This window comes from Canis lupus, chromosome 20 (genome assembly GCF_011100685.1).
Source record: "Canis lupus familiaris isolate Mischka breed German Shepherd chromosome 20, alternate assembly UU_Cfam_GSD_1.0, whole genome shotgun sequence".
NCBI lineage: Eukaryota > Metazoa > Chordata > Mammalia > Carnivora > Canidae > Canis > Canis lupus.
In genome coordinates, this window is record NC_049241.1 from 27,136,310 (window position 1) to 27,163,796 (window position 27,487).

The window sequence follows — 27,487 nt, forward strand, 5'->3', positions numbered from 1 at the left end:
GTTGACTAATTTTTAGCAAGGACATTGGAGTCAGACAGTAGTTCAGATTCCAGCTATGCACTTCCCACTTTGATGATGTCGAGTGGGTCACTTACACTGCATAAGTCTGTTTCTTTACTTGTAAAATGGATTCATTATGGTGTGTACCTCAACAAATTGCTCTGAGGACAAGATGAGGTAGTGCACATAAAGCCCCAAAGACAATACTTGGTACACAGCAATGACTTAATAAGTGCTAGCTGTTGTTACAGTTTCTTAAACTTTTAATTCTAACTTAGAACTTTCTAGCCTTTGAGACTTCCTGTAAGGCCAGACAGGAGGTGAATTTTGAATCATTGAATCATGGACATTCAGAACCGCAAGGTACCAAGAAAAGATCATCGAATCGGGGCTTGACAAAGTATGGCACCCTAGGCACATCCAGCCTGCAGTCTTCTTTGTAGGTCATTTTATTGGAACACATTCAGGCCCATTCATTTATGTTTTCTGTTCTACTCTATGACTGTTCTCCTACTTCAAGGGCAGAGCCTGAATAGTTATGACAGATATGATATGAACTCAAAGCCTAAAAGGTTTACTATCTGACCCTTTATAGAACAGGTTTGTTGACCCCAATCTAATCCACTGAAGATTTGCCCCTTAGGAAACCAAGGCCCAAAGGAGGACAAAGACTTGAAGAGAGACACTTCCAAGTCTTTATCTCAAGCTCCCTGACTGCTCTCATGCCATTGTGCATCCTGCCTCCTAGCTTGATAGGAAAGGGATGATGGAAGCACCAGGGAAACCTCATGCCACTCATGTATTGAAAACCATAACAGAAGTGCTGTTGACCAGCAAATAGACCAATACTGCCATGGAAGACACCACTTCTTGGAGGTAAAGGATCAACACTGGTATGATGCAGGATCATGCCTACTACTCTGGTGCTCAGGTCAGCTGAAGGACTTACTGCTTTATGCTCCATGTTCTCCAACCAGTCAACCAGTAGGTGGGGAAGAGGGCCTGCTGTGGCAGAGCTGGCTGGGTACAGTCAGTGGTGACCAATTATGAACTTTCCTTAAAGAGAAAGCTGATAGGGGAAGTCATTTCCATAGGTTTTTTTTGCTTCAGAGTCCCTCCCTGTGCTGATTGCCTCCTTGTTTTTTTTTTTTCCCCCCATTATGTTGAGTTTCCTATTTGAAGCACTTCCTTGAATCCTCCTAACAGCCTTATAAGATAGGAAACTGTTGTTCCCTCATTTTACAGAAGAGGAAGTGGAAGTTCAGAGCAGTTAATTGACCTGGTCATGGTCATGAGACCAGTGGTGGAGCCAGGGCCCAGATGAGGTCTGTTAGATTCCAAAGAAAAGAAGGCATATATTACAGATGAGGGAAGACTGTTGGCATAAGTGTAGGCAATGCCCATTATTTTTTTCTAGACCATCTTGGGTTGATTCATACACATTCTTAATCTCTTTGTTATAATGTCTCCAATGTGTTCCATTAAAAATGTGAATTCACCCATAAGAATGTCTGACCAGAAAAGCAATAAATCTTGTCTGCGTCCAAAGTGGTAAGAGACCCCCTTTCCCTGGATGGTTCATCAGAGCAGGGGGATATACCTGTTGCGCGCATTGATATGTCCCCAGAGCCTAGAACAGAGCCTGGCGTGTGTTAGGAGCTTAGTTAAAGATTGTCTTGTGACTGCTGCTCTGCCTCCAGAAAGGGTATGCTGCATACAGACTTCGGGGAACCAAGGCATCCTGATATTGGAGGTGTGTCCCAGGCAGAGGGACCAGCACACAGCACAGCTGGGGTGTCAAGGAACAGCAGGGAGAGTGACCCTGAGGCCGGAGCAGGGGTGAATGAGCAGGGAGGATGGGAAATACCAGAGCATGTAAGGCCTTGCTGGCCTGGAAGAGGAGTCTGGTTTGCATTCTGAGCCAGAAGCCCATATTAGGCTTCACATACTAAATGAGACCTCTTGGGGTCTCAGGTTCAGAATTTCAAGTCAAAGCAGTTTAAACCTAGAGGGAATTTATTGGTTCAGGGGAATTCTGAGGGGTGGCCCTTATTTCAGGCACTACTGGAGGTGTGTTCTTGCACAGTGTCATAGGGACTCTGTCTCTTCTCTTGCATCTGTACCACTCTGTATTGGCTTCATTTCCAGGCATGCTCTCTCTACCTTTCACCAAAGATGAAGGCAGCTCCAGACCTAAGAGTGCCATGATCTCAGGAACAAGGCTTTCTCACACTTCCCACGTCCTTATCAGTGCCCTTGCCATGAAAAAGTTATTGATTGGCCCTTCTTGCTGACATATACGCTCATGGACTAATCAGGAGCAGGGGACACTCTGCTTGGTTGATTTGGGTCATATGCCCCCCTACAGGCAAGGTAAACTTGTCCTCTCTGTAGCCCCCTGGTTGCCAGTGTGTGGTCCACTCCTCCCTCTCTCACAGGGATAGTTGCCAATGTCAGAAAATATGAACAGATGAGAAGCCCAGTATAGCCCCATGAGGACAGAGCTCCGCAAGTAGAACTTGTAATGCAGATCTGCTGATCAGTAACACTATGGTTGAGAGCTAAAATCAGCATATCCTTTGGTGGCCAAGGGAAGGGAAATAATGATAGCATCTGAAATACTGAGTTCCATTCTACCTCTGTTCCTTAAGAGTGTTCAGGCCTTGAGCAAATCATTAAACTTCTATTTTGTCTTCAGGAAAATCGCTGGAAATAGACCCCATCTCACCAAGTGTTGGGAGGGTTTGATTGAAGCTTCTTGTGAAAGCAGTTTATAAACTGATAAGCTACACAAGTCATGCATGCTCAAGACCCCCCTCTTGGGTTCGGGGGACTTTGCTACCTGTTGCATGTTCCACAAAAGAGTCTGTGCCCTGAAGAAACATCCATTACAGTGTGGGTGACAGGACTATACTTCTAGTATAGGACAGCAAGTAGAAAAGCACCCCCCCAAAAGTAGGAGGGATTCAAACCTGGATAATGGAATATTCTGGGAGTGCAAAAGAGCCAGTGAGCTGTCAGGCACAAGGGAAAGGACTGTGTAGTCCTCAGGGCATTTACTGTGTAGCTTCTCTCCATTTGAAGGTTCAGCCTTGCAGGAACAAACAGTTGGTTGTGTAGTTTATTGGCAAGTAATAATCTTTCACACTGAGCCTCCATTTGACAAGACTATGACTGGCACTATAGTTAATACAGCTGCAATTTTTCCCCTTAGATTGTTAATGTATGTTATTTTTTTTATGGAAAAGGGAAAGATTGTTAGAGTTTTAGAATTTTTTTTTTTTGAAGATTTTTTTATTTACTCATGAGAGACACAGAGAGAGAGAGAGAGGCAGAGATACAGGCAGAGGGAGAAGCAGGCTCCATGCAGGGAACCTGATGTGGGACTCGATCCCGGGTCTCCAGGATCATGCCCTGGGCTGAAGGCGGCGCTAAACCGCTTCGCCACCCAGGCTGCCCGATTACTAGAGTTTTATTTTATTTTATTTTTATTTTTTTAATTTTTATTTATTTACTTATGATAGTCACAGAGAGAGAGAGAGGCAGAGACACAGGCAGAGGGAGAAGCAGGCTCCATGCACCAGGAGCCTGATATGGGATTCGATCCCGGGTCTCCAGGATCGCGCCCTGGGCCAAAGGCAGGCGCCAAACCGCTGCGCCACCCAGGGATCCCTGCTAGAGTTTTAAAGGTAGTAAATTGTATTGAGGAAATGTTTGATAAGTTTGTATATCAAAGGAATTTACTTTAAATCATAGTTTTAAATTATGGCTTTGGGTAAGGAATCAAGAAAGAATTTCCTTTAAGAGTTAAATTCTTGACATATTTTTCAGCTTCCCTTAAGTCCTGTTACTAACCAAGGTAGTGGGTGATCATGGTTTCTATGGAATCTACTATTATTGTTTAATTCTCTTTCCTGAGAGAGTCAGGATAAAAGATTTGCTGCATCTTGCAATGGAGAGTAGAGTTTGTGTGGGGGGGTGTCTTTTAAAAAGGGGTGATGCATTGTCAAATGAAGGGACACAGTTTTCCAGCTGGATCTGTCTCATTGGCTTTACCTCTCACTCCTTTGATGTGAATGGTGATTGATCTGTGGTTCCAGTCACCACTGGCCTGATAGCTAGAGAGGTTGACCTTTTGCTGTTCACGTGGCAGACTTTAATTATTAGCCTGCAACTTACTGAATGTGTGTGTGTCCCCACATCCACATGCTGTTGCACATTAATTAGCTCTCCTTGGTCATTACTGATTGGGAAGTTATTGGGGACGAGAGGCAATTTCCCTTTGGAGTTGACTGGAAGTTGTCTCCGCCCATAATTATTTGCCATTTGCCCATTATTAAATGCTTTCCTTGAAATGAGTAAGGAAGACAGAAGAGGACTTAGATGAAGTAGGTTTCTGCCAAGACAGATCATTAGCAAGAAGTTAGTGGGAATGACTCATGAAAATTAACTGATGTTAAGAGAATTATTTCTAATGTGCAGGTTAATTTTTATCTGGTGAGATGGTGGGCTGCCTTTTTAAAAAAAGAAGTACTAAGTGCTCAGCTTTCTATTGCACAAATGTTCAGGGAGTAAAGTCTCAGTTACATAAGTTTTATAGAGGATGGACTTTAAAGTTTTATGGATTGGAGTGTGCAGACCATGGAGGGGCTGTCAGTTTTCCTGCCATCTAAAGAATGAATGGCTGATTTCTCAGTTGGTGACAAGCTGGTGAAAACCGTTACAGACCCGGAGCCACTTTGATCTCAAAATTATTTTATACAGCCACTTGTGTTTCAGGCCCATTAGAAAATGAAGTTCCATACTGTAATTCCTAAATTGAATTAATTTTCCTTCATTAAAAATCAATTTGAGTTGTCAGCTCAGTAGTATCCCACACTGGAAGGCCTATGTCTTGTGAAAGTCTTTGTATCTTATCACATGTCTAAAGAAACTTTAGGAGGAACACAGTTCATTCTATCCTGTGTTATGGTTAGGGCCCAGGTCTCTTAAATTATGACCTACAATACTTTAGTCTAGGCACTCCTTCCTTTGAAATGGTGTTGTACTAAGTTAGGGAAAAAACTTTGTGCCTTGCTCCTAATTTCTGCAAAATTTTGCATAGCTAAACAATGGAATGAAAAGAATCCACCTACAATTCAGGAGGTTATATATGATACAAGACAAAAGGATTGCAAAATAAAATGTCTTTATCCCTTGAGAATAATAGTCATTTTAGAGTGTTACTCTTTTAAAATCAGAATGCTTAAAGGTAATCTGTAGCCTATAAATACATGGCAAGGTAATATAAATAGGATGGTGCTGCTTCAAAAAGAACCTCACTTCTATCTTCCTTGCACATTTAAACGCATGCATAGTAATGGCTGCAATTATTAAACTGTATTTTAGGAGCTTTCTGTTCAAACGAGGAAAAAAAATAATATATAGATCATCGAAATGTATCCCCTGATAACGGAGCCTGGCCTTCTGGAGAAGAATTCTGTACTGGAAACTGACCAATCAAGAGGCCTAGATTGTAGGTACAGCCCGGCTAGCTACCACTATCTAGCATTGTGACTTTGGACAAGCCACACGACCTGTTTTGGTTTCAGGATTTCATCTACAAAATGAGATGTTCGAATAGGTGATGCCAAATATATGAGTTTTGAAAAATGGACTTCAGATTGACCCATGGAAACCTTCCTGTGAACAAATATTGGTAAACCTGGGAATGAGCCCTGTGGATAGATCCTGCCCCTCCTTCTCTGAGATTCCTCCCTGTATCAGCGGGGCAGGATGGCCCCAGGAAACCTGAGAACTTGGTGAACCTGAACCACTTTTTACCAGGGACTTCACTGAAGCAAAGGTAGAGGTGTAGCATGGGTGAGTAAGACCTTTGACTGTGAACTGGATCCAGCTCTACCACTTAAGTTTAAGCATCTAATTTAGTGGTCCTCAGAGCATGATCCCTAGGTTAGCAGCATTAGCCTTATCATCACAGGGAAATTTGTTAGAAATGTGAATTCTCAGGCTCCACACGTCCCAGACCCACGGGCAAGCAGAAAGTCTGGGGTTGCGGCTCCAGGTCTCTAGATAATAAGCCCTCCAGGTGATTGATTCTCTTGCACATTAAAACTTAAAAACACTGATATAACTGAACCTAGACCCCAGGCTTTATCATGTGGAGAAACTAGAAGGACAAAAACAAAGGGGGATTTTATTCTAATGTCTAAAGATGGGGACTGGGACTAGGGGTTGGATGAGGGTACCTGAGATGATCCCAAGATCTGTTTTTAATAGCATCACCAGGATCCCTGGGATAAAGTTTTAAAGTGACAACTACAGCAGTGAGGTTTTCCAAGGAAGTGGGGTGTACACAGGAATGATAATGATATTCAGGAGAGATCAGACTGACAAGAGAAGTCTCAGAAAACACTCTTTAAAAAGGGAGACAGTCATATTTACAGAAATACTTGGGTTATTGGCCAAATGGAGAGCACACAGTGATTCACAGACTTGGTCCTTTCACCCATGCTTTCTGCTATACCTAAAAACTCTGAGGCCAAATTTGGGTTTCAAACCATAAAACCTTCAGCTAGAAAAAGCTTGGCTTGCCTGTGAATCTGGATTTGAAATGCTTTCAGGAATCATCCATTGGGCCAAAAAAGAATCTCCCTCCATACCTCCCTGGATTTCTGTGATTGGTTTGATTGAGGAAATAGTTTTATCACCAAGTAAACATCATTGAACTGCTCAGTGTATCCTCCTAAAGTCTACGAGAACACATCTCACCCCTTCAAGGTTGTCATTTTTCTTTAAGATCTGTTGGTATGAGCATGGAGTCTGATTCCAAGTCGAAGCTGCAATCAACGTGTACAGCATGGATTTCTGAGTCCTCTGGATGCTCTAAAAGCAGAAGGATGGTGGTAGGAGCTGAGGGCCACTAGTGCTTAGATAGCCTTGATGACAAAGAATTCTAATCCATTTTTCCCTTCTTTGTTCCAGATTGAGAAACCTAGTATATCCACAGAGGTGCTTCCCCTGTCCTTCCTCATCTACCCATCCAACCCTTTTAGTTGTGGAACTCTAAGAAATACTAGAATTTTTGGCAGATCATTTTAAGGGAATAGAATTGAACCTTTTTTTTTTAAGCCAGTTTTGGAAAATTGAAAAAGAAAATTTCAATGTTCTTGATCTACTGGACATACAATTTTTCTCTTAGAAAAGTTGGCTTGAAACTATTCCCATGTTTCTTACCTTTTCTTACTAATAATTCACCCCATTGACACCAACTGTCTAAATAACCTAATTCTGTGGCAGAATATCAATGTTCATCTTTGACTGCAAAAATAATGTATACACACTGATCAAAATTTGACAGCTCAATTTTGAAGCATACAGGGTGCACTGTGGTATACTATGACACTGGTGTAGAACCACTGGTCTACTGACAACTTCAAAGTAATCACATATGTGTATTATGTATGCAACTGTATCTTTCTGTCTTAAGCTGTGATCCACTTGAGTCAAGGACTGTGCCTTATTCTTCCTGTATCCTGGTGATCAAATGAAGCCTAGATCATGCTACACTGTGGTTTGTTAGAGGAATGTATGAATTTACCCATACTCATTCTTTGTCTGCCCCCCCTACACACAAATACACACACACACACACACACACACACACACACACACACCAGCCATTCATTTTTTCCCTCTAGGCTTATCACTGTTTTTCCTATAATTTTCATCACCTAGTGACCAACATCAGAAGGTCCAGCACGTGTCCACTAAATCCAGGGTAATTGAATGTCGACTCCATCTAGGAAGAGCTCTCTTCTAAATGTGATTTGATAATTATCCTGGACATTTTCAAGTGAGAGACTAATTATTGCATTACTTACTACTTGACTCCCTCCACCAGCTAGCTTGTCTTATAACTTCCCTTAAAATGACAGGGCACAAATGAGTTTATGAACTGGAGCATATCAAGATGATATTTTTCCCTGAAGTTCCAGGGTTTCTGGCCATGGTTACCAAGTGGTGGCCCAAACATTTTCACTGAGCAAAATCAAAGAACATGGGGTAGTCCGCCACCAGGGTTGATTTCAGCAGACTATCAAGGCCAAAATACTGTAACTTCAACAATGCCAGAAGGGTCTCTGGGAGCCACTGCTGTGGTTTCATGCAAGTTAACACTTCTTTTTCTCCTGTTGTTTTGTCTTTGGTTCATTGCATCATCAAATGGATGGTAGGTCCTTACCTAAAAGACTCACTTTGTCCCATTCCATAACTTGCCACAAATGGAATACTAGCAATTATGAGATGAAAGAACATGGGAAGTACAGAAATAATGTATTAGGAGGCTCTAAGACATAGGTTTATGGGGCAGAAATGATCATGGGTATTTGGAGTGGTGACCAAAACTATGTATTCTTGGGGAAGTAGAACGAGTCCTGATTAGAAATAATACCTATTTCTGAGCCTCAGTTTATCATGAGTTGAGGTGATTAAACAAACACCTTCTAACATCTGTTTTTCTTAATCACAATAACAGTGGCTGCCATTATCACATTGTTACTATGTCAGGCACTCTGCTAAAGCCTTCATCTGCATTTTCTCCTTTAATCCTCAAAATATTATACTCTGTCCCATTTTAAACTGAAAAGCTCAGAGCTGGTAAGTGACAGACTTGGGGACTCTGACTCAGCTATGTTGAATGTTAAAATTTATGCTCTTCACCTCTACTTTCTATGGTCCCTAAAGAGGCAGTTAATAACTCACTGCAAGGTAGCAACTACTAGACCAGTGGTTCCCAGCAGGGGCATTTTTGTCCTCCAGGGGACATATGGCCATGTCTGCAGGCATTTCTAGTTCTCACAATTAGGAAGAGGGGTGCTACTGGCCTCTGGTGGATAGAAGCCAGAGACACTAATAAACACTGTATAATATATGGCACAGATCCCTATGCCCAAGAATTACCTGGCACAGAATGTCCATAATACCAAGGTCAAGAAATCCTGGTCTAGGCCCAGCATAGAAACACCCTCTTCATCACTGTCCCCAGAAGTTAAGTAACAAGGACCCAGCCTCAAGGAGTGACAGCCCTATTGTTAGAGTTGTATACACATGTGCTCCACAGCTGAACCCTCTTAGTCCATCACTGCATCTAAACCACAGACCTCGGGATCCCTGGGTGGCGCAGCGGTTTGGCGCCTGCCTTTGGCCCAGGGCATGATCCCGGAGACCCGGGATCGAATCCCACATCGGGCTCCCGGTGCATGGAGCCTGCTTCTCCCTCTGCCTGTGTCTCTGCCTCCCTCTCTCTCTCTCTGTAACTACATAAATAAATAAAAATAAATAAATAAATAAATAAATAAACCACAGACCTCTGTATAAGACAGACCCATGTTCAAATTTCTGGTCCATCACTTATGCTCTTGAGCCTCACTTTTCTCATCTCACAAATAAAGATCCTCATTCTGTATCCTGGGTCATAGTAAGAGCTCAGTATCCTTACAACCTTCTCTCATCATTGCTTCCCTTCCCTTTTCTAGATCTTTCAGTCTACCTGTGCTCTTAAGGATGGCCAGGTATGTTCTTGGCTCCACCATTGATGCTGGCAGGAGCCACAGGCTGCCATTTGTAGAATGGTGCTCAGTGTCTTAGATAAGTGAAATGCACTCCAAGAAAAGCAGCTGGGAAGTATTGTGGCCCGTGCGAGTGCAGGAGTCAGAGTGGTAGAAGCAAAAGAATCCAGGAATCTTGGCTCCCGGCCAACGCATTGGCTGAAGTGGACTCCCAGGGTTGGCTAGTTTTATTGTAGAATAAATTGTTGCTCCATAATGTAAATGGAAAATTAACTGTGTAACCAGTCAAAGAATCTTTGTGATTCTCTGTGAAACATACCACCCAGATAAGTTAAAGATTTATGTATTTTCTTTCAAGAGACATTTTCTGGAAGAGACCGGGTAGGAAAAGGGTACGAGTGGAAGAAAGACGGCCGTGGTTTGGTGGAGGAATTTCCTTCATGGAAAAAGGAAGAAAAAAGAAGAAAAGGCGTAGTTCAAAATGCTGTGTTTGCTTCATGTAACTTAAGTTAAAATGGAGGGTTCCAGCTAGCTTGCTAAGAAGGTGAAATTAAATATGCCTTTTCCTTCTTTTTTTTTTTAAAGAGATTATTATCATTACACACACAGTATTTATTTATTTGGGTCAGTGTGAAATGGAAAGAAAGAGAAAGAAAACGGGATGAGGGTGGAAGGCTCCTGGTAAGACCTCCGATGCTTTGAGCCACTTGCAGAGAAGAACAGATGCTCAGAAGTCACACCTGGCATCCTGAGCTTATCAAAGAACCCTCCAGCTGATCTGAGCAAAGTAACACATAGGCAGGGATTTCTCTACCATCTTTCAGGCACAGTCTGTGAGGTGAGTAAGGACAGAAAAGTGTACTGGAACAGCACCCATTTTGACTTAAGGAATTGTTCAGATACCTGATGTCGGAGAAAACTAAACAAAACAAAGCCCTTTCCTCTCTGCTCGGCCAGCCCTCCAAGCATGCTGTGTGCTGCTGTCCCAGGGTGTTCAACTGGCTCATTCTCACAGTGACCCTGGGAGGCATGGCTTCCATATTTGGACACAAGAGGAAGCTGTACCCCTGAGAGGGTCAGACCCTGGTTCAAGTGACAGCTTCAAGGACAAAGCAATGGCTGGAGCCCTCATCCCTGGACTCAAAACTAGCCTTTATACCACTGTAGTATTAAAGCCTGTTAGAGATCATTGAGATATCTCCATAGCAGAAGCGTACCAAAAGCTAGTGAATATTAAAATGCACATTTATGTCAGTAAAAGTAGATAAATGAGACAGTGAGCAGGATGTTGATGGGAACTGACTCTCTGCCCTGGTATCTGGGAGAGAAGAGGTAGGGAATATGGAAAACCAGAGTGTCCCCAGCCTGTATAAAGGCTACTCCATTCAGCTCGACCACCTCATCAGTGTGTCTTGGGAACTTGAACTCAGAATGGCCAGGTCTTCTAAGGGTTTTTCTTTCCTTTTTTGTTAGAAGCTGTTGTGCAGATGTAGGGTTGGCAAGCCACACCCTACAGCCCAGATTCGGGCAACATCTGTTTAAAGATTGGTTGGAATAAGCCCCTCCTGCTTGTTTTCATGCTGCAGTAGCAGGGCCGAGGAGTTAGGACAGAGATTCTATGGCCTTCACAGCCTAACATCTATACTGTTTGGCTCTTTGCAGTTTCCTGACCTCTGATGTAGGCCCAATGAAACAAGGTAGGGCCAAATTCCACCTCCAGCCAACCATCCTAGACCCCTCAGAGGTCATCCACTCTCACACCTCCTTCCTCTTGTTGGCTTTCAGCAGCAAATGCTGGGGATCAGTTAGACCACCATTTCTCACAATTCACCCTACATGCAGATCATCTGGATGGTTAGACTCCTACCTCTGATTCAGTGGGTCCAGGTGGGGCCTAAGAACCTGCATGTTCAGCAAGTTCCCTGGTAAAGCTATTGCTGCTAGTCCAGGATTCCACTTTGGGAGGTAGGGGCTTAGACTCGCCATGTTTTTGTTTTCAGGTTTTTTAGAGGGGTGGGTGCGTCTCAAAGCCCCAGGCCTATCATGTGGATGACTTAGTTGGCCAACGCAGAGGGATGAATTCTGTAGAACCCCTAAAATAGGCTCACTGAGGCATTGCACAGCCCAGAGGAGAATTCTGTGAATCCTCCTGTACCTATAGAATGGCTACATTTCTTCAATTTGAGGAGCATCACACTGACCCAAATCTATCCTAGACCAACTCCATAGCCTGCCAAGGGGCTCTAGCTATGTGTAAAGTATTCAATATTGGGATCCCTGGGTGGCGCAGTGGTTTGGTGTGCCTGCCTTTGGCCCCAGGGCGCGATCCTGGAGACCCAGGATCGAATCCCACGTCGGGCTCCCGGTGCATGGAGCCTGCTTCTCCCTCTGCCTACGTCTTTGCCTCTCTCTCTCTCTCTCTCTCTCTCTCTGTGACTATCATTAAAAAAAAAAAAAAAATTATTCAATATTTCCCATGGCAGTGTTGCCATAAGAAGGGGCTGTGGTTGGCTAACCCTGTACAAAAAGCTTGTCTCTTATTCCTGGAGTACCATCTCTTATGTCAAGGTCAACCCAAATCTGGGATAGAACGGGAAGAATGGACTCAGCAAGCTACATGAGATTTTTAAGGATGCCATTTTAAGAGAAGAAAAGGGAAATAGATTCAGAAATTGGAGGACTACACATAGTTAATAGCTATTTTGATTTCTTTGAGCCTCCATTTACTTATCTATAACGCAGTTTTCCTTACATTATTGGTATAACCTTGAAGGTTGTCCCAGGGGTTATTTTAGAGGTTGTGTATGTAGTAAATGTCATGTATATCCTGGCTTATAAATCTCTCCACGTATGGCCCTATGGCTCAATATGCTGATAGCAGTCATCTGAGAGATCCAAAAAGACTGGGTGCTTAGAAGGTCTGTGGGTAGCACCTGGTGGCTCTGATTTGGCTCTGCCAAAGGGTCCCTCCAAGAAGCATTCCTGTTTTTTTCTGGGCAGCTGACTCCAGCTACTGGCTGACTCAAAGCGTTTTCCATTCCTCGTGTTTCTGGTTGCCAGTCCTATGGCTCCTCTCATCCCAGCTAGCTGAACCCCCTGTTTGTATCTTCTTGTTGGCTGGGCTCCTAACAGCCCTTCTTTGCACAGCCTCCCCAGCTGTGCAGAGTTGAGCAGTAAAGGCTCTGCCAGCTTCAGCCCCCAGCAGGACTCTCTTTGTGCCATTTATGGGACAAGGAATGTGGCTCCTGCCGGATGAGTCTGGCCACTGCCATAAAGAAGGGGTGCTAAATAATTCACCACAGCAGCCTGCTCTGGCATCCATCTGGGCTGTCCCCCAGCGACCCTGAGGATGCCCCAGCAGGACTTCTCCTTGCTACAGTGCAGCATCCAGGGTTGCTGGGAGAATAAACAAGTCAGCATGAAAACCCCCTGGGCCGTCAAGGGCTCTGTGGGCCTCAGTGTCAGGGAAGTGTGCAGCCTGAGTGGACTGGTCATGTGCCCTGCCAGCTGCTCAGATCAGAGGGCTCCGGATGCCTTCACTCTACAGACCATAACTGATGGCATGTTCACACTCAGGCCCAAGAAACATTTTTTAAGAACCTGCTGTGTGCTGGCACTTTGACCTGTATTATCTCCTATAATCCAGAAAGTCTGTGAGGCAGAGCCTGTTAGTAAAGGCTGAGAGAAGACAAGTGACTTGTCACCCTTCACACAGTTAATAAGGGGGCAGAGTCAGACTTGCCCTTGGATACATCCTGTCTGACTAGATCCCGTGTTATCCAGAGGTCCTGGCCATCAGGGACCCTTTCCCTCTCCTCCAGACATTGGCTGTTTCAGTGGGTCAGGCTCCCACACCTGAGGTCAAACACTACTAGCTTCTCTGTAGGGAAGCACATTGCAGTGTGTAACTGAACTTCTCACACTGCCCATTCTGGCTGATGTTTCAAGTTCTGTGATATGGTTTTTGTAGTTTGGATCTTGCCTTGGCCTGGCTCTCTGCTGAGCAAGATGGTAGCTGGGAGGCAGTGCTGAAGATGATAGGCCTTGTCCCCTGATCTTCCTACCTGAGGGAAGTGAGGGTCTTGAAGCAGGATTCCCAAGTTCTCCTGCAGGGCCTCAGGGAGTCTAAAGGTTGAAAAGTTGGGACACAGGCTCAGAGGAGTGGAAGGATAGGCTGAGGCAGAAATGAAAGTTAAATGGGGCTTTTTCTCAGTCCAGCAAGACAGGAAGACTCAGTTCTGTAGTTCTCATCAGGCCATTTTGCACAATGCATCACAGGAACAATCTACTTGCCGAGCTATTCTCCCATTGGACATAGAAATCATCCCATGCATTAAGCGGCAGGTCTGTGATGACTGTTGTACAGATAATGATAATAATGTCTAACGCTTACTGAGTGTTCTTGGTGTGTCTCCTACTATGCAAGGTGCTTTGTGAAGATGATTTGAACTCATAAAATAAGAGGTATTAGAGTTATCACTGTTACATTTTCCAAGAAGACTTCTGAGGAACAGAGAGGTTAAAAGCTTGCCCAGTGTCACACAGATAGCAAGAGTCAGAGCCCAGAATCAAATACAGATTTCTTGATTGCAATTCTGGGGCTAGTTTCACTGTAGCAGGACTCTCTTTTAAGCAGGATAAATTAGTCCTTTATAGCTATTTATAGATGCTAAGGAGATTTAAGATGAAAAGGAACAGAGGCAGAATCCAGCACAGTGGATTGAGCAATATGTGTACCATAGCTACATGTCTCATTCTTTTTTTCTCCATCAGTCACTGCCTGATGACATTCACAGGTGTGACAGTTTCCCAGGGCTGTGATCAGCTTCTGAGAACATTACAAAAAAAAAAAAAAGTTACATGGACATAAAGGACTGCAGTTATTAATAATTGTCACAACCATAAATGGATCATCAGCTGTGGTGGTTTATGATTGCCCATGACATACATAGGATAGGCCATGGGTCATGGGCACTTCATCCAACTGTATTTTTAGAGGGTCTACTGTGTGCTAAGCAGTGTTCAGGTTTTGAGGATAGAGTGCTCAATGACACAAAAATCCTGCCCACCATACCCTAGAGCTTACTTTTTAAGCCTCCATAGTGAGACAGAGTATATAGCAACAAAAACAAGTAAAAATATATAGTGATTTAAAAGTACTAAGTCCTGTGTATCAGCTTCCAAAATGACAGTGTGAGGAGCACAGCAGACCCTTTAACCAGGGAAATAATAATTTGATTGTGAAAATAATTTTTTTTTAAAAAACCTAAGGTTTCTGAAAATTGTCACAAGGGTATGTAGCAAACGTAGAAGTATCTATTCAAGACAATCTACTAAATTTTGGTAAGGAGAGTGAGTCTGTGGCATGTGAGCCATTACCCACACATCTCCTGCTACCCCTTATCCCCATCACAGATCAATGTGGCGTATACTCTACTCTGGAAGTATGCAGCCAAGAACATGGGGTTCCTTCTCCACCTAGCTCTCAGTCGAGGGCTATGATTTCACCCTGGGAGGGGCACTTCAGAGATTGACAACGCCCTGCCCCTGCAAAGAAGCCCTACCTTAGATCAAACTGTGGAGCAATTTGTGCCCGAGGCTATTGTCAAGAATAATAGAACAATCACCTAGCCATTAGTGGAGATTAACAGCTGGGTGTGATACCAATAAATATAGATCAAGCCGGGTGCTCAGGGAGACTGTACTCTTGCCTTTTAAGTAGCAATATCAGAGGCTGCACACTGCAGGGGAAACAGATTTCACTCAACTTGTCTACCCAGTCACTAAACAAATAAAACAATAATAATAACAAGCTTCAGAAAGGGGGAGGGGGGGTTCATCATTCGGAATTGCTTCAATATGTTATCTAAAATGTTCCATTTCCAATAAAATATCATGAATCATTCAAAGAAACAGAAAAGTCTGGCCCATACACAGGGGAAAAGTAAGCAAAAGAAACTGCCAGTGAAGGTGTGTAAATGCCAGAATTATTAGGCAAAAACTTTAAAGTAGGGATTATAAATATGTGCAAAGAACTGTAGAGACTATGTCTAAAGAATTAAAGGAAAGTACAATGATAATCCCTCATCAAAGAGAGAATATCAATGAAGAGAAATTATTTTAAAAAAATAATTACTTAAAAAATGGAAATTTGGGGGTTGAAAAGTATAATAATTGAAATGAAAAATTCACTTGAGGGGCTCAACAGCAGATTTAATCGGGAGGAAGAAAGAAACCAAAAACTTGAAGGTAGGTGAATAAAGATGATGCAACCTAAAGAATAGGAGAAAAAAGAAAAATGAACAGAGCTTTTTAAAAATAATTTATTTTTTTCCAGTTTTATTAATAATTGACAAACATCAGTATATAAAGTTTAAGATACACAGTGTGATGGTTTGATTTACTGAATAGTGTTTGAGAATATGGAATAGCATTATGCACACCAATATATGCATGAGATTAGCTCAAGAGAGGAAAAAAGAGCAGAAAAAAACAATACTTATTTCCAGTAGTGGAAAACTTCCAAATCTGATGAAAAATATTAGTTTTCACATCTAAGAAGCTAATGCAACCCAAGTAGGTAAATTTTAAAAGATCTACATTCACTACATTGAGACACATCACAGTCAGAATGTCAAAAGACAAAGAGAAAATGTTGAAAGTAGCAGAGGAAAACAACTTATCACAGACAAGGGAACCCTCAGAGAATTAACAGCTGATTCTTAAGTCTTGGCAAAGAGATTGCTACTCTCCTTAAATGTTAAACAGAATAAACTTGTGTCCCACCAATTCTATTCTTTGATATATACCCAAGAAAAGTTGAACATGCATCCTCAAAAGAACTGTACACAAATGCTCCTGATAGCATTCTTAGTAGTCAAAAAGTGGAAATAACCCAAATGTCTATCAGTTGATGAAATGTTAAATAAAATGTACATCTGTACAATGGCATATTATTCAATAGTAAAAAATAATGAAGCTCTGGTATGAGCTACAACATGGATGAACCATGAAAATATAACACTAAATGAAGGAAACAGATTATCAAAGACCACATATTATATGATTCCACTTATATGAAATGCTCAGAATAGGCAAATCTGTACACACAGAGAATGTATCACTGTCTGCTTGAGGCTGGAATAGAGGGACAAATGGGGAGTGATTATTCCTGGCTAAGCATGAAGGGTTGGTGAAAGTGTTTTAAAATTAGATTGTGATACAGTTTTGTAAGTCTATGAGTATACTAAAATCTATTGAATTGTACACTTTAAATGGGTGAAGTGTATGATATGTAAATTGTATTTGAATAAAACCTTTTTTTAAAGAGTGCCAAGTGCAAAGGAAAAAAAAAAATAAAGTAGGGTAAAGCTTTGTCAGTATTAGCAAGATGGGAAGGAGGACAATCTGGGATAGGATGGAGAGGCTGCACTTCAGTGACATTTTAAGACTAGAAAAGGTGAGGGAGTGAGCCATGCTACTATCTCCAAGAAGAACCATTCAGACAGAGGGAAGAGCCAATGCGAAGGCCTGGAAGCAAGTATATGCCTGGTGTGTGTGAGAACTAGTGTTCATATGACAGTAAAGCAGAGAGTAGCAGGAGATGGTATCAGAGAAGTCATAGGGCCCCAAACTCAAGGGCCTGACTCTGAGATGAGCAGCACTGGTGCATTTTGAGTAGAAGTGAGACACGCTATTTTCAGAGAATCACTATGGTTGCAGTTTTGTGAATAGACTGAGGGAAGCCAGGTAGAGGCAATAGCTGATGGTGGCTTGTATCTCCATCCAGGAGGGTGATGATATGGCTTGGAGCAGGGGAAGAAGGGTGGGGATGATGGGAAAGTGGTTCTGCATGCACTTTGAAGGTAGAGCCAACAGGACTAGTCAGGGATCACAAAATGTTCCACAAAGAGTAAATATGTTAGGCTTTTCAGGCCATACAGTCTCTGTTGGAACTCTTCAACTCTGCTATTGAAATCTGGAAGTGGCTCTAGCCATGTATAAATGAATGAGCATGGTTGTGTTGCAGTAAAACTGTATTTGCAAAACATGTGGAACATTAGATTTGGCCAATGGGATGTGATTTGCCAACTCCTGGGTTAATTATCAGAGCAAGAGGAGAAAATGAGTGAAGGAGAACTCCAAGGTGTTTGTTCTCAACCATTGGAAAGATGGAGCTGCCATTAACTGTGATAGTGAATCCTGCAGGCAGAGCAGATCTGTGGAGGGTATGAAGAACTGATCTCTTGCTAAATTTGAGAAGCCTTAAGACATTGAGATGTAGTTTCAGGTGGATTTGTGAGCCTTACATTCCAGAGAAAGTCTGGTTGGATGAAGAACTGGAGACCGTAGACCAGGTCAAGGAAGTGCACGTACATAGAGAAAAAAGCAAGGCTCTGAGGGCTGAGCCCTGGGATGTGACAGGGCTTCACAGTTAGCAAGATGAAGAGGAACCAACAAAGAGACACATGAAGTACAACCACAAGAAGGGAGACCAGGAGAAGGTGGCATCATGGGAGCTAAGCTAAGGAAGGGCTTCAGAAAGGGTAAATCCATCCTTTCCTTCCCGGCTCACAAAAGCACGTTGGTATGCAAATGAGCAGAGAAATGTTCTGACAGGAAGAATCCTGAATTCCCTCTAATTTCCAGATGAGAAAATTGTCAGATCTTTTATTCATTTAACAAATATTGATGAGCTGTCATGTCTCCAGGCACTGTGCTAGATGCTTGGAACAGAACAGCATGCCAAAAAAGGCATAGTCCTTATCCTCAGAGAGCATGCGGTCTCTTTAGGGACAGAGGGACGTTAATCAGGTAACTCAGTAACATTACCAAGGGGTGAATCGTAGTTACTCACCATGGATGAAGACCTATGAAACACAAGAGTTCTAAAGGAAAGGAATTCTCTAAGAAAGCAATATTATGAGTTTTCTACAAAAGGATTGATCTAAAGGCACCTGGGTGGCTCAGTGGGTTAAGCACGTGACTGGATTTTGGCTCAGGTCTTGATCTTAGGGTTGTGAGCTCAAGCCCCATGCTGAACTGGGATAGATTTCATGCCACTATAGAGCTTACTTGTGGTGGGGGGGGGGGGGAGGGGAGGAGATCATCGACCTAATCTGGAGGTCCAGAGGACCTTCCATCCTTTTTTAAAATAATAAATGCTTTCTGATATGTCACATCCTGATTGGGACACACCTGGTTTTTGAGAGGATGTTTGAGAACCTCTGAATTCGAGGAAGAAATGCAGGCTTTGTCTTCAGACCCAGGACCAAATCTCAACTTTGGGTCCTGATGCCATTCTTTATCCTCTTGGAAACTCATTGTCCTCCTGTATAGAAGAGAAGATATTAAAAGCTACAGTTTGAGATGATCGTGAGGGCTCAATGAGATAAAGTACATAAAACACCTGGCATGCAGGTCCTTCCCATTCCTTGAAAAAAATAGTATGCCATTTCATACATCTGTGACATTATGTCTTCCAAAATCATTTTCCCAAGACAGGTCTTGGCTGCAAGTTTGCCGTTTTCTGAGAGCGAGAGTTTTTTGGCTTTTTTTTCTGGGGTATCTTCCATCTTGCCAGCGTTCTCTCCCAAGAGAAGCGTGTGGGAGCTCTCGTGCCCACATTTAGGAAGTGCTGGAAAACCGAAGCATCCCTGTGCAACCCTTGCTCGTTCTTCTGGTCCTTTACACAGAGACAATTCAGGCTTCTACTCGGCTGTTTAATGAAAATGAGGACTTCCAAAAAGCTGCTGTAATAAAGGACAGCTTTCTTTCTCTAAAACAAAAACGATGTTTGCTAGCACATCATGTCCGTTTAACAATATTTTCATGGAAGTGTGCAGTGGTAAGCGGGTTTAAAACATTGATGCAGTTTCTAATCTTTTGTGGGGAGGGAGCAAAATCTGAGCAGCCTTTCATTTTGATTTGCCCATGCTAGCCTGTCCACATTGCTCCTTTTAATTAATGTAATTAAAAAAGGATAAGAGGCTGTGGTAGAGTTTTGTGCATTAGATTATCAGGATCAAGAATAATTAAAATGTCGGAAATGAGGCAGATTCCTAAAATGGCGGAAAAGAGCAAAGGAAGGCTTTTTTTCTGGATTTAAAGTGTGCCAGATTATTTTTCACAAGATTCTGAAATGGATCCATGGTCCAAGAAACATTTATGATATGGAATCTTAAATGGGCAAGAAGGAAGGGGTGCCGGGGGTGAGTCAATCCTTATGTTTGTCACAATTTTATGATTTACCTTCGCACCTCTCATTCTTGCCCCCTTATCTGAAAATCAAGTCAAGAATAACATTAACACTATATGCTAGGCACTCTTCAGAGTACTTTATATATTTTAACTCAGCTCATCTTATCCGAACTCCTTGTAGATAGATGTCTCCATTTTATAGAAGGGGAAACTGAGACTTAAAAATGATGAGTGGCTGTTCTTGCCGAGTCACACCGGTAGGAGGTTATAGAGCCAAATTGGAATTCAGGTCTTTCTGTTGCAGAAGGCACGTGTTTTATTGTAAGTCCTAATTAGACAAGTAGCTAGAAACTGTTGAGGACCATCTCCTTGGAGTGTTTCTTTTTCATGAAGGCAGCCCTGTCTCTTTGGGTGCCTTATTTATCTTTACCTGCACTGGGTGAGCCCTATATGTATATCGCCTGTGCTACAGAAACCTCACAAGTTTATTTTCTGTGTGGTTATGTGGGTTGGCTGTTGTTGCTGAGAGTTATTACAAACCTAGAACATGGACTTTTTTGTTGTTGTTTTTCTTTTTGGAGCAGACCAGATGCATCCTTGATCTCTAACATTCCTTTAGAACTGTCATCATTTTTTGATGTTCAACATCCCTTTGTTTTAAGACATTATGGTTTTAGTATGTTGTGCTAATGGATTTACATGGCAAACATAAAAATTGACAGCTGTGGTATATGTTACCAGGGTCCCCCAGGATCCCTTTTTCCTCTTCTTCCTGGGCATGTACTGACCAGCCCCACTGCAGTTGTTTGAGGTCATGCGACAAGTTCAACCAATAGAAGTGATGTCATTTGCCTCCATGTTAATGCACCTAAAAGCACCTCTAGAGATTAGGTGTTGAGACCACAGAAACACAAGAAGGAAGCAGACTGGATCCCTGAGTCACTGCTTGGAATGGAAGTGCCTGCAGAGCCTCTGTACCTCCAGCCAATTTTGCATGAGTGAGAAATCAATTCTTATTGTCAAACCACTGAGATTATGATTGTTATTGTGTCAGAGTCCAGCTTATTCCAGCTAATAAGACAATTCTTTGACAGTCTTCTCACCCCCATTTAAAAAAATTTACTGGATGTTGAAATTTGAGGATTATTTAAAACTGTATAAAATTATGCATTTGTGTGTGTGTGTGTGTATGCACACATATGTATATATGTATAAACTGATTTTTTTGGAGATTTTATTTATTTATTCATGAGAGACAGAGAGAGAGAGGCAGAGACACAGGCAGAGGGAGAAGCAGGCTCCATGCTGGGAGCCCGACGTGGGACTCCATCCTGGGACTCCAGGATCACTCCCTGGGCTAAAGGCAGGTGCTGAACCGCTGAGCCACCCAGGGATCCCCCACAAATACTTTAAAAAAAAATAAACTTACGACCTTTGTTAGATGCATGCTTTGAAACTTTAGTAATATCCATTATAGTAATTAGGATTTCACAGTAGGAGGGTCAGGAGTACTAATTTAAACCAGCTAGGACTGGTTTTCTCTCTCTCTATCTCTTTCTTTAGAGAAAGAACAGGGAGAGGGACAGAGGAAGAGAGAGAATCCCAAGCACGTGCCATGCCTATTATGGAGCCTGACACGGCTTGATCTCACAACCCTGAGATCTGGACCTGAGCTAAAATCAAGAGTCAGACGCTTAACTTCCTACACTACCAGGTGCCCCCATATTTCTCCTTTAAAGTGTTCCTGAGACCAAATGGCCGCCATTGCTCGGAGTGACCCATGCCAGTTCTTACCATCTCAGTATTCAAAAGTCTTCCTTGAGTCCAAGTGAAATCTTCTTTAATTCATTTCAAATCCATTCTGTCTTATTTTATACCTCTGGAAGTGGAGATAAAAAGCTGCCAGTTAGGACTGTCCTCCACAGAGCCCTTCATCCTGGGGGCCACAGCACCCCTGTCACTTCTTCTCTTCTATGAGCCAACCAGCAGTGATTGACTTACCCTTCCCTATACTCCTCTAACAAGATTATGACAGATGCTAGCTGGAATGTAAAGCTGATTCGATTTTCCTCAATGTCAGGAGCACCCTCTTTGTCAGCCCTCCCCAGTGTCCCGTCGGTGTTGCTCCACTGTCTCATGCCCTTGCAGACAAGTCTTTAATTCTCCATGGGTGCTAACACTTTTATCTCCTATTTTTCTCCCTCCTGCCTGCAACACCCTCTCTAGCAGCTCAAATTTGACCTTGGCAATTAGAGCAGACTTTTCACTTATGGCTTCTGGATCTTGTGTCATGCTGTGTAAGACCTTCCCCTCTCTAAAATTATTTTCTCATTCCAAAAAAAAAAAAAGATTTTTGACCTTCAATGTAACTCAAATTATACTTTTCTTGATTTCTGATCACCTCAGCCACAATTACTCTCATCTTCTGTGTCTCTTTTCCTGTATACTGTATGCAGTCCTGGCCACTTATGTGAATATCTGATTTAGTATCTAAATAGAAAGTTGTGAAGGTCAGCAGTTGTGTTTTTGTTGTTGTTGTTTTAATGAGAGAGAAGTCTCTTATTTTTCTTTTTACTGTACTCTTTTTTTTAAGGTTTTATTTATTCATGAGACAGAGAGAGAGAGAGAGAGAAGCAGGGACATAGGCAGAGAGAGAAGCAGACTCCATGCAGGGAGCTTGACCTGGGACTCGATCCTGAGACTTCAGGATCACGCCCTGGGGCAAAGGCAGGCGCTCAACCACTTAGCCACCCAGGCGTCCCAAGCAGTTGTGTTCTTGTCTCAAAAAGCATGTCCTGAATTTCACAGATTCCCTAATAAATACTTGATTGAGTGTCTCATATGTATTGTGTGCTCTCCCTGCCACCCCCTGCCAAGAAGTTTGCTGTCTTAACTGTGGAATTTCACTGTTTTTCTAGAAAACAGTGTGAGGTTTGTCCCCATTTCCCCGGGCTCTGAAATTTCCAAGCAGTTGGGGTCTCACCTTGTCTAATACTTAACAGTATACTTTCTAAAAATCCTGAGTAGAATGGTGTCCAGGATGAAAATACTTGTCATGAGGCATTACTGATCTGTGGGCTTTATTATTTCAATAATCTGTACAGAGACAATGCATCCAGATGCATCTCCAGATTCCCCATCACTAAGCCATGCCACAGGGAACTCAGAAATGTGCTTTTGCACCATCCCCCTCCTGACTGCAGTTAGACCTTCGAGAACCCTGCACACACCCAGTCCTGACATGCACCATGCTCGTTCTAATTGCTTGCTTACTTGTCTTCCCTCCTCATTCCTAAGCTTGTTTAAGGCAGGACTTCGTGTCCGTCTTGGTCACCATGATGTACCTAAGGCCTAACACAGAGACTGATAAATAATGAGTGAATGGATAATGAATGAATGGATGAAGTGTCCATGCTTCCTAGAAATCTAGCTATCTTGGCCTTTGCACAGCCTCAAAGGAGGCTCCTGATGTCTCTTGGTCATTTTTACTGCTCTTCCCTAGTTTCATAGCCCTTGCAAATGTTTGTTGTTTCATGTAGGAAGAGCATGTCAGCAGCTCACCCATGTGAGGTGGGACTTTGAGTTATACCCAGGAAGTGGGGATGATTTTGCGGTCTCCATTGACCCACCTCCTCCTATGTTTTGAACTTTGTATAGTCAGTTAACAATCAGTACTAAAGTTAGCAGTGAAAGCATCATTATGTCCATTACTGAGAGCTTACATTTATTGAACGCTTGCTGTGTGCTAGGCTCAGTGCTCAATGCTTCACACTGAGGATCATCTGATTCTCTAAACAGCCCTGCAAAGGTAGGCACTATTCTTGTCCCTCCTGTTATAGATGAAAACCTCTGGCCCCAAATCCTACAGTTAGCAAATGTCAGAGCCAGATCTGTCCCCAGGCCATTTTTTCCAGACCCCATGTTCTACTGTTAACTCTCATGAGGTTGGTAGTCCTGTGCCAGCTTTCTTCTTCATTGCTTCCCTTTGAATCACTTGTGAATTGCTTCTCATAATTCTCATAGGATAATAAGTCCATCAGAGAGCAGTGGGCCCATCTTCAGGTGAAGAAACTGGGACATGGGCATACAAAGTCAAAGTGACTTCTCCATGGCCACCCCCAGAGCGGGATGCCTCTTTGCCACTGGTGGCTCCAAATTCGTGTATTTGCTAGTCTCCTTCATGAAGGATATTGAGGCCTAGGGGGACCATCCACTTTCCTCCATGCTCTGAGTTCTGAATGATGGACATCCTAAAGCAGAGTGTTACTCATCCATTCGTATTCTGTTTCTATTGGTGCCAACTTAAACCAGGTCCCATGATTCTCACCATGAAAGGTCTTCTCTGAACCGAAGAGAAGCATTCTGAAAGAAGTTATAGGGCATTATTAATACAATTACATATAACAAAAGACATAATTTAACTTTGCCACCTCCAACAAAGAAATTCATTTGAAGCTTCAGGAACTCCAGCTGGAAGGGCAGAGCTCATCAGAGTGGGTTCTTCAGGCGGGGGAGTGTGGGCAAGGAGCCGTGCTGACTGCTTTGTCCTGAGGGACACTTCTGTGCATGATGGAATATACCTCTCTCCCTGCTCCCCCAGCCCTTCCCTCAGCCTCTACCTAAGGAACCCACAACACTTCCTTATCACAGGGGGCCAGAATATTGGCTTGTACTTGCCTCTCTCCTAGCCCAGAATACTGCATAGACAACACTGAAAGAACACTTGATTTTATTTTTTTTTATTTTTTTTTAAGATTTTATTTATTTATTCGTGAGAAACAGAGAGAGAGAGAGAGAGAAAGGCAGAGACATAGGCAGAGGGAGAAGCAGGCTCCATGCAGGGAGCCTGATGTGGGACCCGATCCTGGGTCTCCAGAATCACGCCGCGGGCCAAAGGCGGCGCTAAACCGCTGAGCCACCGGGGCTGCCCAACACTTGATTTTAAACAATAAGAGGTGAACATGGAAATACTCAGAGGATGGAAACAATGACCATCCTAGTGGAAAGAAGGCCTTGGTGATTTTTTTTTTTCCTGACTTCATCCAAAGTGTCAGAAATCACTGTTATTTATGAAGTGTGACATTGTGTCAATCTTCACTATCGTTGCCTTCAACACTTAATCGCACTAGAACATGAGCTAGGAGAGATCAAACTGTATATCTATACCTAGTCCTTAGAACAGTGCACGGCACAGAGTAGATGCTCGCAGATATTCCTTGAATGAAGGGATGGGACAGATGAAAATATTGAAGACCCCAAGAGTTAAGTTACTAGTGCAGGGTCACATCACTTGCAGAAAATTGAAATCAGGATTCAAACCCAGGAGTCCCCAGCTCTGTGGCGTGCCTTCTTCATGATTGCTTGGCTAGGCCTGTGTTGTAGGAGTGAATGGGATATATTAGAGACCCAAAGGTGTCTAACAAAGCTGCAGTCTGAGATTCAGGAAATGTGGGTTCTATCCTATCCTTCCTGAAGTCCCAGTATGATTGTGGGGGGAAAAAAAAAAAAACATGCTCTCTAAGGGTCCTCAAATGGCCCTGGACCGGTTTATGCTTTGTCATCTCTTATACTCAGGAGGAGCTAGGGTCAGGGCTTGGAGGGAGGGAATGACTAAGTCATCACCCAAGCACCTGAGGAAAGTAGTCTTGTGTTTTATTTCCAGCGTGCACAAAAATTCGAGGAGGATGACGTAGTCTCCAGCCAGCAAACACCCAGAAATAAAAGTTAAAGAGAGAAAAGAAAGTACAGGCATTCGAAGACTCCACACAGTTTTGGGGGAGGAAAGGAAAAAAAAAAAAAAAAAGAGCTTGGATTCCACTCCTGGGTTAGTGCAACATATAATCTAAAACAGGCGCTCAGGTTGAGAACTGTGCCCAGATCCGATCCCCAACACATAAGAGCACAGCCTTGAAAAAGAAAAAAGAAAAAAAGAAAAAAAAAAAACCCAGGCATATATCTTTAAAGCCTCTGTTCTTACGTGTGATATTTTTATGCTCCTTCGGAGGTAGCAGAGCTGGGGCCTTTGCATCCCGAGAAGGCTTTCTTCCCCTCTCCCCGGCTTGGGGATTATTGATTTGGAAGGAGGCTAATTTCCATGTAAATAAAGCTCGGTGCTGGGCAGTGGGACGGGATGTCCAGATGCGGTGACTGACTAGCTGACGTCACGGCTTCATTAGCATGCGGAGGATGCGGGCACTGCAACAGCGGCTTCTCAGGCACCACCAGCCTCTCCGACGACAGTTAATATTATTTTTTTGGCCGAGCCGCACATTTCCTGGTTCGGTGTCTCGGGCTCTGCGACCTGCCGACGGGTCGCCCCGGGTCTGGCTCGGCATCAGTTGGTGACGCTGACTCTGGGGTCTGTGACTTCCTGCAGATTGACAAGCTGGGTTCTCAGGAAGGCAATCCGGAGCCAGAGGAAGGGCAGAAGTCACACTTTTTTTTTTTTTTTTTTCCTTGCTCGGTGGGTGCCCAGCAGGGTCTCCATCCAGCAGTGCTTGTTTTCCATGAGTGCACGCAGAGCAGCTCCGCCTTGAGCCTGCTTCTGGCTTGGGAAGGGTCTAGGTTTTGAGAAGGGTTTCCAGAAGAAGATGCTTTGGCTGCCTGCGGTCCTGCTTGCGTTCTTAGAAGCCGGACCTGGGGAGAAAGTGAACTGTGGCAACTGACAAGCTTAGAGGGTCTGGTGGAAGCTTCCCTCTCCACCCGGAAACTGGGCATTTTATCCTCCCCAGAGGTAGGTAAGAAATTTGTTCTAATTCACATATTAAACAACTGTATGTTTTCTAGGGAGGATGAGAAAGCTGGATGTAAATGCTTTGCATGAGGACAGGTTATCACAGCTCCGTTATCCTGGTCAAGTGACGTTTTTAGTGGTCCTCTGGCACCTTTTACCATTTCTCTACTGATTAGAAAGCTCACTCGCAAAGTGACATGTCACAGCTGTAGGGAGTCTTGAAGAAACGCTTCAGTCTCAGTGCTTTAGAAGCAGCAGTTCTGTAAAAGAAGTGCAGCTATCTTTAAAAAATAATGATAAAGGGGAGAGGGTTTAAAAACCAAACACCTGGTAATGTTCATGCACAGTAGTCATTTCCGCTCAGGATGTCAGAAACCATTAGAGGGTCTGGGGAATGAGGACTTCGCTGAGACTTCCAGGTAAAGAAATGGTGCTCGAATAATTTAGGTTTAATTTTAGCCAGTGCTTTCATATTAGCAATGGTGACAGAGCTCCCGAATGTGACTGCACTACCAGGCTGAAACACATGACTCAGTGTGTTCTCTACATTGGGCTTTTAGGCAAGGTCTCCTAGTTAGTGCTCCTCACTCTTGGTTTCCCAAAAACCAATCATAGCACTGCTAATCTGCCATGGAGGTCTTGAGATGAAATCCAGATCTTTAATCCCATTATTCTTTGTTGTGTGGTCTTAGAATATGCTGGGGTCCAACAGGACTCTTATGAACCATAAATAAGCCGGGCTGGGCCAAATCACACCAGGGTAAGTGATCTGTACCAGATGCGATGCCATCCCCCGATCCAAGCATGGCTCTTGTATAATTTAGGCACATATATTATTTCCCTAGTGAGAGAGTTCTGCTTCCAGGCAATGCATCCATGACCACAGTCAGGGGAGGGCTCCAGTGTGCCGTGAATATATCGGCACCAACTGCCATGTACCAGAGCTGCAGCTTAGCTTGCAAGGCTGCAATTTGTTTTGCTTGAA

General features: G+C 43.2%; 1 protein-coding gene across 10 annotated transcripts in view; it reads left to right on the forward strand.

The window, feature by feature from the left end:
* Nucleotides 1-27,487, forward strand: part of PRICKLE2 (prickle planar cell polarity protein 2) — a 322,311-nt gene that overhangs the window by 179,813 nt on the left and 115,011 nt on the right. The window contains exon 1 of one of the 10 annotated variants that reach the window (XM_038565930.1): nt 24,878-26,502. The exons of the other annotated variants lie outside the window; for them this stretch is intronic. The gene's annotated coding sequence lies outside the window, so the exon portion shown is untranslated. Of the gene's footprint in view, nt 1-24,877; nt 26,503-27,487 lie in introns of those variants that run through there. 10 annotated transcript variants of the gene reach the window in all.